The 15,653-nt window shown below is 40.4% G+C and overlaps 1 pseudogene; it reads right to left on the bottom strand.

The window, feature by feature from the left end:
• Positions 1-5,545: 5,545 nt before the first annotated feature.
• LOC123040906 (peroxidase 2-like) lies at positions 5,546-7,874 on the bottom strand (annotated as a pseudogene).
• Between the last annotated feature and the right edge of the window lie 7,779 nt (positions 7,875-15,653).

Here is a 15,653-nt window from a genome sequence, read left to right as displayed (position 1 = left end):
TTTCTCCTTTTTTTCCATTCACAGTCACGGACCTGTTTTGGGCCGGCCCAGGAGCGCGCCAGCGTAGGCGCCGAAACCCCTAGTTGGCGCTGAAGGCGCTGACTAGGAGCTCCCTAACTGGATGGCTGCTACAAGGAGGAGACCACGTGACATCGGTTTGTTGAGTTAGCGCGTGAAAACGCCATAGTGGGCTGGCCCATCTAGCTCTTCCCTTTGTTTCCCTCGCTTGCGCTCTTTTTTTTTCTTCTCTACATATAGATCCCTCGTTCCCTGACCTCGCCTTAGTCAGCGAATTTGACCTTTGACTACTTGATAGTTGACTTTGAAAAAGATTCAAAAATCTTTAAAAAACATCATAAATGTGGAAAAAAATTATGAAAATGTTTTTTTGTGGATTTTAAAAAGACTACAAAATTTGAAATAAGTTCATAAATTTGAAAAACCAACATTGCAAAAATATGAAAGGTTCGTGAATTTGAAAAAAAATCAAAATTTAAAAAGTTTGTAAATTTGAAAAAAGTTCACAATTGAAAAAGTTGTAAATTGAAAAAATTTCATCAATTTTGGACTCATTTTTTTTGCAAATCTGAAGAAAGTTCATCGATTATGAACTAAAATCAACAATTTGGAAAAAGAATCACAAGTGCCAAAAAAATTGTGAATTTGAAAAAATGCATGTGTTTGGAAGAAAAGGTTCACATATTTGAAAACAGAACACGACTTTGATGAAAGTATTCAAATTTGAAAATAGTTCACACGTTTATGAAACATAAAAGTGAAAATAAAATGAAAAGGCAGAGAAAAAGGAAAAGGAAAACAATAAACAAAACAGAAAGAAAATGATTAAAGAAAAAACGGTATAAAAACCAGTGAAAAGCAACCAAAAATGAGCCCAGAAATCCGGCATGAGTGTTCCCAAAAAAGGTGCACATTTTTCAACTATATTGTGAACAATTCTCTCATACACACCAAACATTTTACAAATTGCATGCTGATTTTTTTGCTATGGAGGATTTGGAACTTGCGGACAGAAAATTTGGAACTACACAAAAAATCATATACCTCAAACTGCATAGAAAAAGTATGAGATATGGTCATTATTTTGTTATGGAGGATTTGGAACTTGCGGACATATGTTGTGCATGGGAAAGAGAATGCTCCAGTACAATTTTCAGTTGACTATCTGGATAGCTCCTATATTCTATCTGAAATGCTAAAAAGCATAACACAAAGGAGGTGCTAAAAGGTAAGGCGGCATTGGGTGATGGCTGGTCTCAAGCCGGAAATAAGGGAACTGTACCATCTCTATGTTGGTTGACGGGTCATTTGCCTCGAGCGTGTCAGTGGGTGCAGGAATGATTCTCAGAGACTCGGATGGGCATATGATTTTTGTTGCTTACCGATATCTCACTAGTAGAAAAAGAGCCTATTGTTCCGGTTCATAAGGGCCTTTAGTCCCAAGGGTCGTTACTAAAGCCTCCCCTTTAGTTCCGGTTCTTACACGAACCGGGACTAAAGGCCGTCCACGTGGCCGCTGCGTGGAGGTCCATCTTTAGTCCCGGTTGGAAACACCAACCGATACTAAAGGGAATTTTATGATTTTTTTTCTTGATTTTTTTGAATTTTTTTTATTTTCAAATTTCTGAACTATTTTAACCTCTAACCTCTAATCACCCCTCATCACTGCTCAATTTAACCTTTAATCTTTAATGACCCCTCATCACTGCTCAATTTAACCTCCCGAACGGTCACCCATCCTCTCACTACTCCAGGCTGAGCACGCTTAACTTCCAGGTTCTATTCTCCCTCGTTTTCAAGTCTGCACTTGTTGTTTTTCTAACAATAGTAAGATGTCAATCCTATTAACCCTCAGAAATTTAGCTTGAGCATGAAGTCACAGATTTCACTGTTTGAGTTTGAAATTATTGTTCTAAAAAACAATAATTATTTAGTAACACTAATATTTCTTGAATAAGTAGTTTGACCATAATTTGACAATAGTTTGACCATAGTTTGACCAAATTTGACCAAAATTCAAAAAAACTGAAATAATTATTTAGCAACACTATTTTTTCTTGAATAAGTAGTTTCACCATTGTTTGACCATAGTTTGACCACAGTTTGACCAGATTTGACCAAAATTCGAAAAAACTGAAATAATTATTTAGTAGCACCAATATTCTTGAATAATTATTTAGTAACACTAATACTTCTTGAATAAGTAGTTTGACCAGATTTAACAAAAATTAAAAAAAAACTGAAATTTGAGCATAACTTTTTTCCTTTTAGAATTTGAGGATTCTAAAAATCTGCAAACAGGCCATAGGCTATCAAAACCGGATGCGGATTTTCGTGCTGAACATTTTGATATATTATATGTTTTTTCTGACATAGTATGAAAAAGTTATAGCCGTTTTACATTTTCCCTACACTTTTTGCAAAACATGTCCAAATTTAAGTTTTGAAACTTTCCTAACTAGTAGATGTAGTAACATAACTACATCTCGAAGGATTTTTATTTTTGAAGTTTTTATCATTTTCTTTTGCTTTTTACAAAACTGAAAAGGCGATCGGGAGGGGGGGGTGTAGAGTTTGAAAATGGGACCTTTAGTACCGGTTCGTGCCACAAACCGGTACTAATGGGCATCGCACCCTTTAGTCCCCGTTCGTGGCACCGACCGGGACTAAAGGTCCCATTTGAACCGGGACTAATGCCTTTGCCGCATGAACTGGGACCAATGCTCACATTAGTCCCGGTTCATGACTGAACCGGGACTAATGGACTTATCTGTCCCGAACGAAAGCCCTGTTTTCTACTAGTGTCTCTTTTTTTGCAATGACGCTTTGGAAGCGGAACTACATGCAATAAGAAAGGGCCTCACGTTGGCTTTGGAACGATCAAACCTTCTGGTGATATCCAATCTGATTGTTCGATGGCACTTTCTTCCTTATCCACAGATAGTCTTGATAAATCGACATATGGTCATTTTGTTTCAGAGTTTAAGCATCTACTTGGTGGTAGAGAGTTTGTTCCTTTAAAAGTTTCTAGAGCTCAAAACAGAGTAGTTGATCGTATGGCGAACTATGGTAGAATTGAGTGTAGCACAGCTTGTTGGCTACAGAATTGCCCTCCTATCGCTGAGCTTTTGCAAGCTGATTATAACTCTGCATCTATGGAATAAAACTCTTTGTCCTCGCAAAAAAAAAGCTGGCCACATGCAGCACTAACACGTCATGCATGTATGCACATCCATGCAAGCTATGCATATGTTGGGTGATGCTACATGCCACCCGATATACTCCACTTAGGATTATGAGTGTGCCCCTCCAGTTTGACTAAAAATGAATGTTACATAAAACAACGAAGGAATACCATTATACTTGAAGCCAGAAACATCAGCCCATCGCACATAAATAAATGATTTTAATCGCATCGGTCAGTATTTCTTAGGAGTAAATAAAGACAAATGGTAAAAAAAATTGGCTGTAGTCTTTTTTAGACGCGCACCTGGTCTGATACAACCACAAAACAGGAAACACGTCAAATATTTGGTCTTGGCGTAAAACATAACAAAACCCGACCCAATACCTAATAAGACACAAGACAAAAACAAAAAAAAGGGATTGGCTACAGATTGGTCAAGTGAAAACCAAATATGCATACAGTTTGAGAAGGCATCGGTATTACCCTTTAAGAAGAAAGAAAAGAAAAATAAATAAAAATAAGGACAAAATTTGCATACAGTTTGCAAAGAAATTGCGCTTTTTATAATATGCAATAATAAGAATATAATAGCAAAAATTTCACAAAAATGAAGCTTTCAAATCAAGAACTCTAAGAATGGCGTTGATAGGAATGAACTAGTGGCAATTGCATTGCCCTTTAAGAAGAAAGAGGATGAAAAAGCAAATGATGAAAAAATTGCACATAATTTTTTAAAAATTGTGTTTTTTATAATATGCAAGAATAAGAATGTGATAGTGAAATTTTCGAATAAAGAAGCTTTTGAATAAGGAATGAATTAGTACCATACCATTGGTAGTCCCATAAAAACAAAGAAAAGGAAACTAAAAAAATTAAAATCAAATAATGAAGTTTATCTAAGAAAGAATGAATTAGTGGCATTGTTATTAACCTTTAAGAAGAAAAAAATTCAAAACAAATAGTAACAAAAATTGCACACCATTTACACAAAAATTGCATGTTTTAACAATATGCCAGAATAAGCACATTATAGTCAATTTTGTTTTAAACAAGAAGTTTTCTGTGAAAGAATGAATTATTGTCATTGGTATTACCATTAAAAAAGAAAATAAAAAACTAAAAAACAAAATAATGAAGTTTTGTAAGAAAGAATGAATTAGTGGCATTGGTATTACCCACAAAGAAAAAGGGAAATGAAAGACATTAAGGAAAACTCTGCATACATTTTACATATAAATTGCATTTTCTTATGATATGGAAGGATAATCATGTGATGGTAGATTTATTTTTTGCAAATAAGAAGTTTCCTAAGAAAATGAATTGGCCGCTTTGGTATTACCCTTGAGGAAAAAATCAAATGAAATGAAAGCTAAAGGAAAATAAAAAGAATTCTAAGAACTAACGAATTAGTGACATTAGTAGTATTTCACTTGAAGAAGAATAAAATAACACAAAAAACTTTAAAAATACTAGCACACAACTTCAACATCTAGAAAATGAAGTTGTCTAAGTAATAATGAATTGGTGGCATTGATATTACTCTTTAAGAAGAAAATCAAAGTGAAACTTTTAGGGGGAAAATAGAAATTTAAAGCATGAATGATTTAGTGGCATTGGTATTACCTTTCAAGGAGAACAAAACTAAATTTAAAGTAAACCAAATAATGACAAAATTTACACACGAATTACACAAAAATTGTATTTTTTTAATAATATGCAAGAAATAAGCATATAATAGTGAAATTTTCGCAAAAAAGAGGTTACTATTACGGAATGTATTACCCTTTAAGAAAAACAAAATGAAACAAATGCATTGCAAAACTTTGCACTTCAATCTTATTTTTTATTATTTTTTGCGGGGTAACTTTGCACTTCAATTGCACTGTCTTTTATGCAGACAATAATATATAGTGTAATTTTCACATATATTGTATACTCCCTCCTTCCCAAAATATAAGGCACGGTTTGACTTTTCTGGTCTTCGTTGCACAACTTTGACTATATTTTTTATGTATTATATGTCTATAAAATTATTATACATACATATGAAATAAAATTGCTTTGCAAGACAAATACAACGATGTCATTTATACATGTTCAATCCATATACTTTGATATATATTAGTGGTCAAAGTTGTGCATCAAAGACCGTAAAAAGTCAATCGCGCCTTATATTTTGGGAAGGAGGGAGTATTATTTATGTGTATACATTTAAACTCACCCAGCATACCAAAAATACCCACAAAAAAGGAAAATCAGCAAATAATGAAAAGGAAAAAAAACAAAAGAAAAATGCATAGAAACAGAAAAACTGAGAGAGAGGAAGGCTGAGGAGTCAGATGTGTTAGATAGAGGCAGCCCATGAAAGAATTGACTGACCAAAACAAAGAAAAAAAGGCTTGTCTCGAAAAAAAAAAGGCACAAATCTTAGAGCGACAATCGACTGTCAGAAAATTGATCGACCCAGATTCAATTTTCAGGCGACTTACGCATAGCTAAACTTGTTTAAAACAATGCACACGCTTGGTTGTTAACTAAAAATGGCCGGCAATCCTAGTTGTTGACGACCCTGCACATCTTCCTGATCTCCCCATTGGTGGCCGTCTTGAGCTCGATTGCGGCCATCTTTACCATCGCCCTGGCCAACTTCCTCTCCCACCTCCTAGGGATAGACGTGCTCTCCACCATCTTCCTCGCTGTCTGCCTCGAGACAACAGTGCCGCGTCTGTGGTGAAGAGCACGTTGCCTTTGAGCACATTGGTGTAGTACCGGGTGTCCAACCGGTTAGACATCACTATGTCAGACACTACTGTTGGGTTGTTGCTGAAGTTGGGGCTCTTGCTCTGCAGCACGGTGGCGAAGGCCGGGTTCATGTCGGAGGGGTTCAGTGGGAGGCGGTCGGTGAAGGACGAGCAGTGGAACACACAGATGGTGTGCGCGCTGGAGAGCACCACGAGATCATCCTCGTTGAGGTTCCTTGCCCTGAAATTGTCGAGGAGCTGTGAGAGGTTGAAGAAGGGCGGGGGAAGGAAATCGAGCGCCTCACTGGCGAGTGACTCGCGCCCGTCTAGGCGCCCTGCCGGCATCCTGAAGTTGATCCTGGCACGGCTGAGGAAGAAGGACGCGTCTCGGGCAGCAAAGGCGATAATGTCGGCGCAGGAGACCCTGCCGGGGCAAACCTTCTCGAGCGCCTCTTTGGCTGCGTCGATCACTTCGAAGCCACGCAGGCTTGGGAAGTTGGGTGGGCCGAGCTTCTCAGGCTGCAGGTTGGCCGCTGTCGGGTCGAGGAGGATGGAAGCATCGCAACCTGCAAGAAAACATCGTGCGCGCACACACATGTTAATGAATACCTGGCATCACACCGACACAATGCTAGAAACATGTTTGTAGTACATACCAAGAAGAAATAAAATACTTATCTGACATCTGAATTGATCGGATCATGCTTACCACTAGCAGTATTCTTATCCGGTAGCACGATTTTAGCGATCATATTCATGAGGTTTTATGCGTTGCCTAACCACGTGCACATGATGTCAGCACAACAGCCGGCTCAACACTTCAGAACTCTGATGAACTCGAAGAACGGGGCTCGAGAGAGGATTTTTGTGCAGCTGTAAGGCGTGCTGCGTTTCTGTTTCTTCTCTTATTTATGGGAGGTTACAGAGAACACTAAAACCCTGAAAACCTGCTACTAAACCGGATCACGATCGAGTTGAGGTCGCTGCCATCCCAACGGCCCTCGCCCGTAATCCTACTTGATCGCCACGACCCACTACTGCCGCGCCATCCCACGACGGAGTCCTAGCGATCCCCTAAGCTCTAGGAAATCAAAAAACGTGCGTGCCAAGTCGTGAACAAGCTCACGCTGCATGGCCTTATTTCTGACGAAAAACTGAACCTACATTAGCAACAGGGTTTAACTGACAATCACTCCCTAAACCCTGTGCTGTTTTACTGCACCTCAACGACTCCAATTGCTGCTCGCAGTTCCTGAAACTTGACACGTCCCAGTGCCTTCGTCAGTATATCAGCAAGCTGTCCATTGGTGCCGATGAACTCGACCTCCACACGCCCGTCTTCCACGCACTCCCTGATGAAATGATACCTTGTGTCGATGTGCTTGCTGCGGTCATGAAAGACAGGGTTCTTGCAGAGGGAAATTGCTGACTTGCTGTCCATCTTCAGCGTGAACTGCTCGGCCTCCTTCTTCTGCAGCTCACCGAGGAGGCGAGCTAGCCAGATGCCCTGGCATGCCGCTGTTGTTGCGGCTATGTACTCTGCTTCGCAAGACGAAGTGCGACCACTTTCTGCTTCATGGACTGCCAACTGGTCAGGTTAGGCCCGAGGAAGAACATGACGCCGGTGGTGCTCTTGCGGGTGTCCATGTCGCCCGCCATGTCACTGTCACTGTACCCGCATAGTGCAGCTCGTTTGTCTTTGCGTGTGTACCTGCACCCGAGATGCCGTGTCCCGGCGACGTACCGGAGAATTTGCTTGACGACGGCTCGATGCTCGGTGGTGGGCGCCTCCATGAAATGGCTCACGTAGCCCACTGAATAGGCAAGGTCGGGGCGTGTGTGCACCAGGTACCGTAGGCTGCCGACGACGCTGCGGTATTCCGTTGCATCTGTCGCCGGCGCGGTGCTCACCTTGCTGAGCTTGAACCAAGGCTCCATTGGTACGTGGCACGGGTTGCACCCAACCATGCCGCTCTTCTCGAGGATCTTCGTAGCGTACGCGGCCTGGCTGAGCGTGATGCCGTCCACCTCCTGCTTGACCTCTATGCCAAGATAGAAGCTGAACAGACCCAGATTGCCCAGAGTAAAGCACATACTCCTACTCGGATATGTCTCGCTATTACTACGTCAATCCCATCTAGCCATGTCTCAAATAAAGTGTTGATGGAATTCAGAGGCGTTATATTAAAGCTATGTGGATAGACCTCCATAAAATCTTTGTCAAAGGGCAATCAAGAAAGAGGTCTCTTGATTCATCACTATCACAAAAACTACATCTTTTAGAGCCCGTCCAGTTGCGCTTCGCCAAATTGTCTTTAGTTAAGATGACTTGTTTGTGGACAAACCACATAAACAATTTGATTTTTAAAGGCACTTTGACTTTCCAAACATGTTTCAAACTAGAAATGACGCTAGCGTTGATAATATCCAAATACATGGATTTAACTGAAAACTCCCCATTCTTAGTTAGTTTCCAGCGAAGCTGGTCTGACTGTTGAGAGAGTTGGACATCCATCAATCGTCTCACAAGATGGAGCCAAGCTTCCCAACGATTTCCTACTAGCGTCCTCCTGAATTCAATATTAAGAGGATTTGACTGTAATATTGTTGCAACATAAGTGTCTCTTCGCTGAACAATATTATAGAGAGAAGGATATTGGATCGTAAGGGGAGCCTCCCCTAGCCATGTATCCTCCCAGAATCTTGTGGAAGTACCATTTCGAACTACGAACTTTGTCCTATTGAATAAAGCTGTTTTCACTCGCATGAGTCCCTTCCAGAAAGGTGAATCAGTCGGTCTTACCGTCACCTGGGACAAAGTTTTGGAATGGAGGTACTTAGCACAAAGAATCTGTGCCCAAATGGCATCCGTCTCTACAGATAACTTATACAGCCGTTTGCTGAGAAGACATCTGTTCTTTACCTCAAATTTTCAATGCCTAGACCCCCTGGTCCTTCGGCCTACAAATAACGTCCCACTTAGTGAGTCTATACTTTCTTTTTAATTCATCGCTCTGCCAGAAGAAGCGCGATTAATAAAAGTCTAGCCTTTTCCGTACTCCAACTGGTACTTCGAAAAAATACAACAGAAACATAGGCATACTCGTGAGAACCGAATTCTCAAATCGATCGTCCTCCGCATGACATAAACTTGCCCTTCCAGCAACTCAGTTTTTTCTCAAATCGATCCTCAATGCTCTTCCACTCTTTGTTAGAGAGCTTGCGATGGTGAATTGGTATACCCAAATACGTGAAGGGTAAAGAACCCAATTCGCACCCGAACAATTCTTTGTATGCTTGTTGTTCTTCTTTAGCTCTTCCAAAGAAGAACAATTCACTTTTGTGGAAGTTAATCTTCAACCCCGATAATTGTTCGAACAAGCATAAAACGAGCTTCATATTTCTAGCTTTAGCGAAATCATGCTCCATAAAGATGATAGTATCATCAACATACTATAGGATAGACACTCCCCCGTCAACTAAATACGGGACGAGGCCACCTACCTGACCATCATCCTTGGCCCTTCCTATTAAGATTGTCAACATATCCACGACAATGTTAAATAGAATCGGCGACATTGGACCTCCTTGTTGTAGGACCTTGTGTGTCTGGAAATAATGACCTATGTCATCATTAACCCTGATTCCAACACTCCCTTTTTGCGTGAAGGAATCTACCTGGTCTCTCCAGGCCTGATCGAAACCTTTCATACGCAAAGCCTGCTGAAGAAAAGGCCATTTGACCTTGTCGTACGCTTTCTCAAAATCCACTTTGAAAACCACCCCGTCAAGTTTTTTCGTTGTGGATTTCATGGAGCGTTTCATGCAAAACCACAACCCCTTCTAGAATGTTTCTGCCCGGCATGAAAGCAGTTTGGGACGGCTGCACCACAGAATGTGCAATCTATGTAAGTCTATTTGTCCCAACTTTGGGAAAGATGTTAAAGCTAACATTAAGAAGACAGATCGGGCCTAAATTGCTCAATCTTCACAGCTTCTGTGTTTTTAGGCAGAAGCGTGATAGTGCCGAAGTTCAAGTGAAACAACTACAATTGTCCCAGAAAAGGTCCTGGAACATCGGGAGCAAGCCCCCCTTAATAATGTGCCAACACTTCTTATAAAACTCCGTCGGAAAACCATCCGGTCCTGGAGCTTTATTATTTTTCATTTGGGAAATTGCTTCAAACACCTCTTTCTCCGAAAAAGGAGTTTTCAAAATATCGTTCTCATCAACTGCGAGCTGAGAAACATCCTCAACCCTCAACTCGTCCAAAGAAAAAAGATTGTCCTCAGGAGGCCCAAGGAGTTGTTTGTAGTAATTGGTGATATATGCCTTTAGGTTCTCCTGCCCTAAAATCGTTCCCTCATCTTACTCAAGCTGAAAGATTCTCTTCTTTCGGTGCTTGCCATTCGCAATCATGTGGAAGAATTGTGTGTTATCATCCCCTTGGATGATTTTGCGAATTTTAGCTCACAGAGCCCACTTCAATTCCTCCTCACGGAGTAGTTCTTTCAATCTTAACTCCGCCTCCACTTTAGTTTCCAGCTCTCTGGTATCTAATATGGAGGACTCCGCTTTTAAATCTAGGGATTGAATAAGCAAAAGGAGACTTTCCTTCTCAGCCTTATAAATCCCACCTAGATGCTTAGCCCAACCCCGCAAGAATTGTCGCAAATGTCGGATCTTATTTTGCCAACGCTCAACATTCTTTCTCCTTCCTGAATCTTTAGCCTATTCTCTTGCTATTAGATCCAGAAACCCTTCTCTTTCAAACCACGCTGATTCGAAAGAAAACATACTCTTGTTCCCCACATGTGTTGCCACACCCGAGTCAACCAACAATGGGGTATGATCGGAGATTGCGCGTGAGAGCGCATGGACCGTCCCAAGGGGAAACTTCTGTTCCCACTCGACGCTCGCAAGGGCCCAGTCCAGCTTCTCAAAGGCCGGGACGGGTAGTGTGTTAGCCCAAGTGAACTTTCTACCAGAAAGCTTGATACGTCTCCAATGTATCTACTTTTTCAAACACTTTTGCCCTTGTTTTGGACTCTAACTTGCATGATTTGAATGAAACTAACCCAGACAAACGCTGTTTTCAGCAGAACTGCCATGGTGTTGTTTATTGTGCAGAAAACAAAAGTTCTCGGAATAACCTGAAAATCCACGGAGATAACTTTTGAAAAATATAAAAAATATTGGCGAAATAATCAAGGCCAGGGGGCCCACACCCTGTCCACGAGGGTGGGGGTCGCGCCCTCCCCCCTAGGCGCGCCCCCTGTCTCGTGGGCCCCCTGATGCTCCACCGACCTCAACTCCAACTCTATATATTCCGTTTCACGGAGAAAAAAATCAGAGAGAAAGTTTCATTGCGTTTTACAATATGGAGCCGCCGCCAAGCCCTAATCTCTCTCGAGAGGGCTGATCTGGAGTCCGTTCGGGGCTCCGGAGAGGGGGATTCGTCGCCGTCGTCATCATCAACCATCCTCCATCATCAATTTCTTTCATGATGCTCACTGCCGTGCATGAGTAATTCCATCGTAGGCTTGCTGGACGGTGATGGGTTGGATGAGATTACCATGTAATCAAGTTAGTTTTGTTAGGGTTTGATCCCTAGTATCCATTATGTTCTGAGATTGATGTTGCTATGACTTTGCTATGCTTAATGCTTGTCACTAGGGCCCGAATGCCATGATTTCAGATCTGAACCTATTATGTTTTCATGAATATATGTGAGTTCTTGATCCTATCTTGCAAGTCTATAGTCACTTATTATGTGTTATGATCCGACAACCCCAAAGTGACAATAATCGGGATACTTCTCGGTGATGATCATAGTTTGAGGAGTTCATGTATTCACTATGGGCTAATGCTTTGTTCTAGTTCTCTATTAAAAGGAGGCCTTAATATCCCTTAGTTCCACTAGGACCCCGCTGCCACGGGAGGGTAGGACAAAAGATGTCATGCAAGTTCTTTTCCATAAGCACGTATGACTATATTCGGAATACATGCCTACATTACATTGATGAACTGGAGCTAGTTCTGTGTCACCCTATGTTATAGCTATTACATGAGGAATCGCATCCGACATAATTATCTATCACTGATCCAATGCCTACGAGCTTTTCACATACTGTGTTCCGTTTATTTACTTTTCCGTTGCTACTGTTACAATTACTACAAAACTGCTATCTTTACTTTTGCCACTGTTACCATTACTATCATACTATTTTGCTACTAAATACTTTGCTACAGATACTAAGTTATCCAGGTGTGGTTGAATTGACAACTCAACTGCTAATACTTAAGAATATTCTTTGGCTCCCCTTGTGTCGAATCAATAAATTTGGGTTGAATACTCTACCCTCGAAAGCTGTTGCGATCCCCTACACTTGTGGGTTATCAAGACTAATTTCTGGCGCCGTTGTCGGGGAGCATAGCTCTATTCTTTGAGGCACTTGGGATTTATATCTGTTGGTCACTATGAGGAACTTGAAAGAGGAAAGAACTAAGATTTTTCCCTCAACTACGAGGGGAGGTAAGGAACTGCCATCTGGCTCTGCACTAGATTCTTCTTATGTTTTGAGTAAGCTTGCAACACCTAACCTGCTACTGCTATGAATTCTGATATGTCGCATGTTATTGATGATGCCACTTCTGCTATGCATGATACTTATGATGGAACTACTTCTGTGCGTGATACTGCGTTGCCATTAGGTGAATTTCTTGATGAACAACTTGCTAGGGTTAGAGAGAATGAAATTATTGAAGATGCAATTATTGATGATAGTGATGATGAAAGTTCTCCCCTGATTATGAATTGCATGTTGTTCCTGAGGGTTATGTTATGGATGAGGAAGCTGCTAGAGCTGTCTTTGCTTGCAAAGATAGATATGATCTTAAGAAGTTATTAGCTAAATGAAAGCAGCAATCTCTTAATGCTATAATGAAACCTGACCCCTCTTTTGCTACTTCACCTATCTGTGTTACTGATAAGAATTATGAATTCTCTATTGATCCTGAAATAATTACTTTGGTTGAATCTAATCCTTTTTATGGCTATGAATCTGAAACTGTTGTGGCTCATCTTACCAAGTTAAATGATATTGCTACCCTGTTTACTAATAATGAGAAGTCTCGCTATTATTATATCCTTAAGATATTTTGGTTCTCATTAAAGGGTGATGCTAAGGCTTGGTTTAATTCTCTTGATCCTGATTGTGTGTGTAGTCCCCAGGATATGATTTATTATTTCTCTGCTAAATATTTCCCTGCTCATAAGAAACAAGCTGTCTTGCGGGAAATATATAATTTTGTGCAAATCAAAGAAGAGAGTCTCCCACAAGCTTGGGGGAGGCTTCTCCGACTACTTAATGCTTTGCCTGATCATCCTCTTAAGAAAAATTAAATACTTGATATCTTTTATAGTGGACTAACCGGTGCTTCCAAGGACTACTTGGATAGTTGTGTTGGTTGTGTTTTCAGGAAAAGAACAGCCGACCAAGCTGAATTGTTATTGAATAATATGTTGACTAATGAAAATAATTGGACTCTTACTGAGCCAATTCCTGAGGCAATCCCTGAGCCAATTGAGCCAACTCCTGAGCCTATTCCTAAACCAACTCCGAAGAAGAGGGGTGTTCTATTTCTCAGTCCTGAAGATATGCAAGAGGCGAAGAAATCAATGAAATAAAAAGGTATTAAAGCTGAACATGTTAAGAATTTACCTCCTATTGAAGAAATACATGGTCTTAATCTACCGCCTGTTGAAGAAACACATTATCTTGATAACCCGACACATGTAGTAAAGGTAAATTCTCTCTATAGATATGATAAAGGTGAAATCCCGTCTACTAAACTTCATAGCCCATGCTTAGATGAATTCGATGACTTTATGGCTAGACAAGAAAGTTTTCATGCTTATGTTGGTAGAGAATTAAAGAATAATGCTTTCGAGATAGGATGCTTGAGTGATTATATGGCTAGAGTTAAAGGTGAACTTAAACTCATTAGCAAATACGCTTCTATGGTTACCACTCAAGCTGAACAAGTACTTAAAGCTCAAAGTGATTTACTCGATGAATTAAATAATAAACATGATTTTGTTGTTAGAGTGGCTACTAGAACTGGTAGAATGACTTAGGAACCTTTGTATCCTGAAGGCCACCCTAAGAGAATCGAGCAGGATTCTCAGAGAAATAATTTAGAGGCACCTAGTTCTTCCAAAAAGAAGAAAAAGAAAAACGATAGACACCTGAGAATCCCAATGATATTTCTATTTCTGATGCTGAAACACAATTAGGTGATGGACATGAACCTAGTGCTAATGGTAATGATAATGTTCATGTTGATGCTCAACCTAGCAAAAATAATGATGTAGAGATTGAACCTGCTGTTGATCTTGATAACCCACAATCAAAGAATCAACGTTATGATAAGAGAGACTTTGTTGCTAGGAAGCACGATAGAGAAAGAGAACCATGGGTTCAGAAACCCATGCCCTTTCCTCCTAAACCATCCAAGACAAAGGATGATGAGGATTTTGAGCGCTTTGCTGAAATGATTAGACCTATCTTCTTACGTATGCGCTTAACTGATATGCTTAAATTAAATCCTTATGCTAAGTACATGAAGGATATCATTACAAATAAAAGAAAGATACCGGAAGCTGAAATTTCCACCATGCTTGCTAATTATACTTTTAAGGGTGGAATACCAAAGAAACTTGGAGACCCAGGGGTACCAACTATACCATGCTCCATTAAAAGAAATTATGTTAGAACTGCTTTATGTGATCTTGGAGCCGGTGTTAGTGTTATGCCTCTCTCTTTATATCATAGACTTGAATTGAATAAGTTGACACCTACTGAAATATCTTTGCAAATGGCTGATAAATCAACTGCCATACCTGTCGGTATTTGTGAGGATGTGCCTTTTGTGGTTGCAAATGTCACTATCTTAACGGACTTTGTTATTCTTGATATTCCCAAGGATGATAGTATGTTGATTATCCTTGGAAGACCCTTTTTGAATACTGAAGGGGCTGTTATTAATTGCAACAAAGGCAATGTCACTTTTCATGTTAATGGTAATGAGCATACGGTACACTTTCCGAGGAAAAAATCTCAAGTTCATAGCATCAATTCTATTGGAAAAGTTCCAACTATCATTATTGGAGGTTTTGAATTTCCTCTTCCTACTGTCAAGAAAAAATATGATATTCTTATTGTTGGGGATGTTCATATCCCCGTTGAGGTAACTTAGTGTTATTCGAAATTTCTCCGGTTCCGTGTTATTCAGAATGAGTTTGTTAACAAGACTTGATCAACCTTGTTAGTGGATTCATTTTGATGATCATGAGATGGATGAAACTAGAAGGCACAACCTTCTGTACCCACTTTTTACTTTCTGTTATTTAGAATAAATAAAGCAAAAATAGTACTATTTGTCTATTTTCTGAATTATCCGTGCAATAAAAATATCCCGAAAATAAAAGTGCTCCAAATGCCCTGCAAATTTAGTATGTTTTTATGGAATATTTGAGGATTTTAGGCACTGAAAACACTGCGGGAGGGGCAAGCACCTGGCCACGAGGGTGGAGGGCGCGCCCTCCCCCTGGGTGCGCCCCCTGTCTCGTGGGCCCACGGTGGCCCCCCTCCACTTATTTCTGCACCAACACACTCCATCTTCTTCCCAAAAAAATCCCCAT

This window comes from Triticum aestivum, chromosome 2B (genome assembly GCF_018294505.1).
Source record: "Triticum aestivum cultivar Chinese Spring chromosome 2B, IWGSC CS RefSeq v2.1, whole genome shotgun sequence".
NCBI lineage: Eukaryota > Viridiplantae > Streptophyta > Magnoliopsida > Poales > Poaceae > Triticum > Triticum aestivum.
Note: the sequence above shows the minus strand (reverse complement) of the source record. Positions and strands in the feature narration are given on the sequence as shown.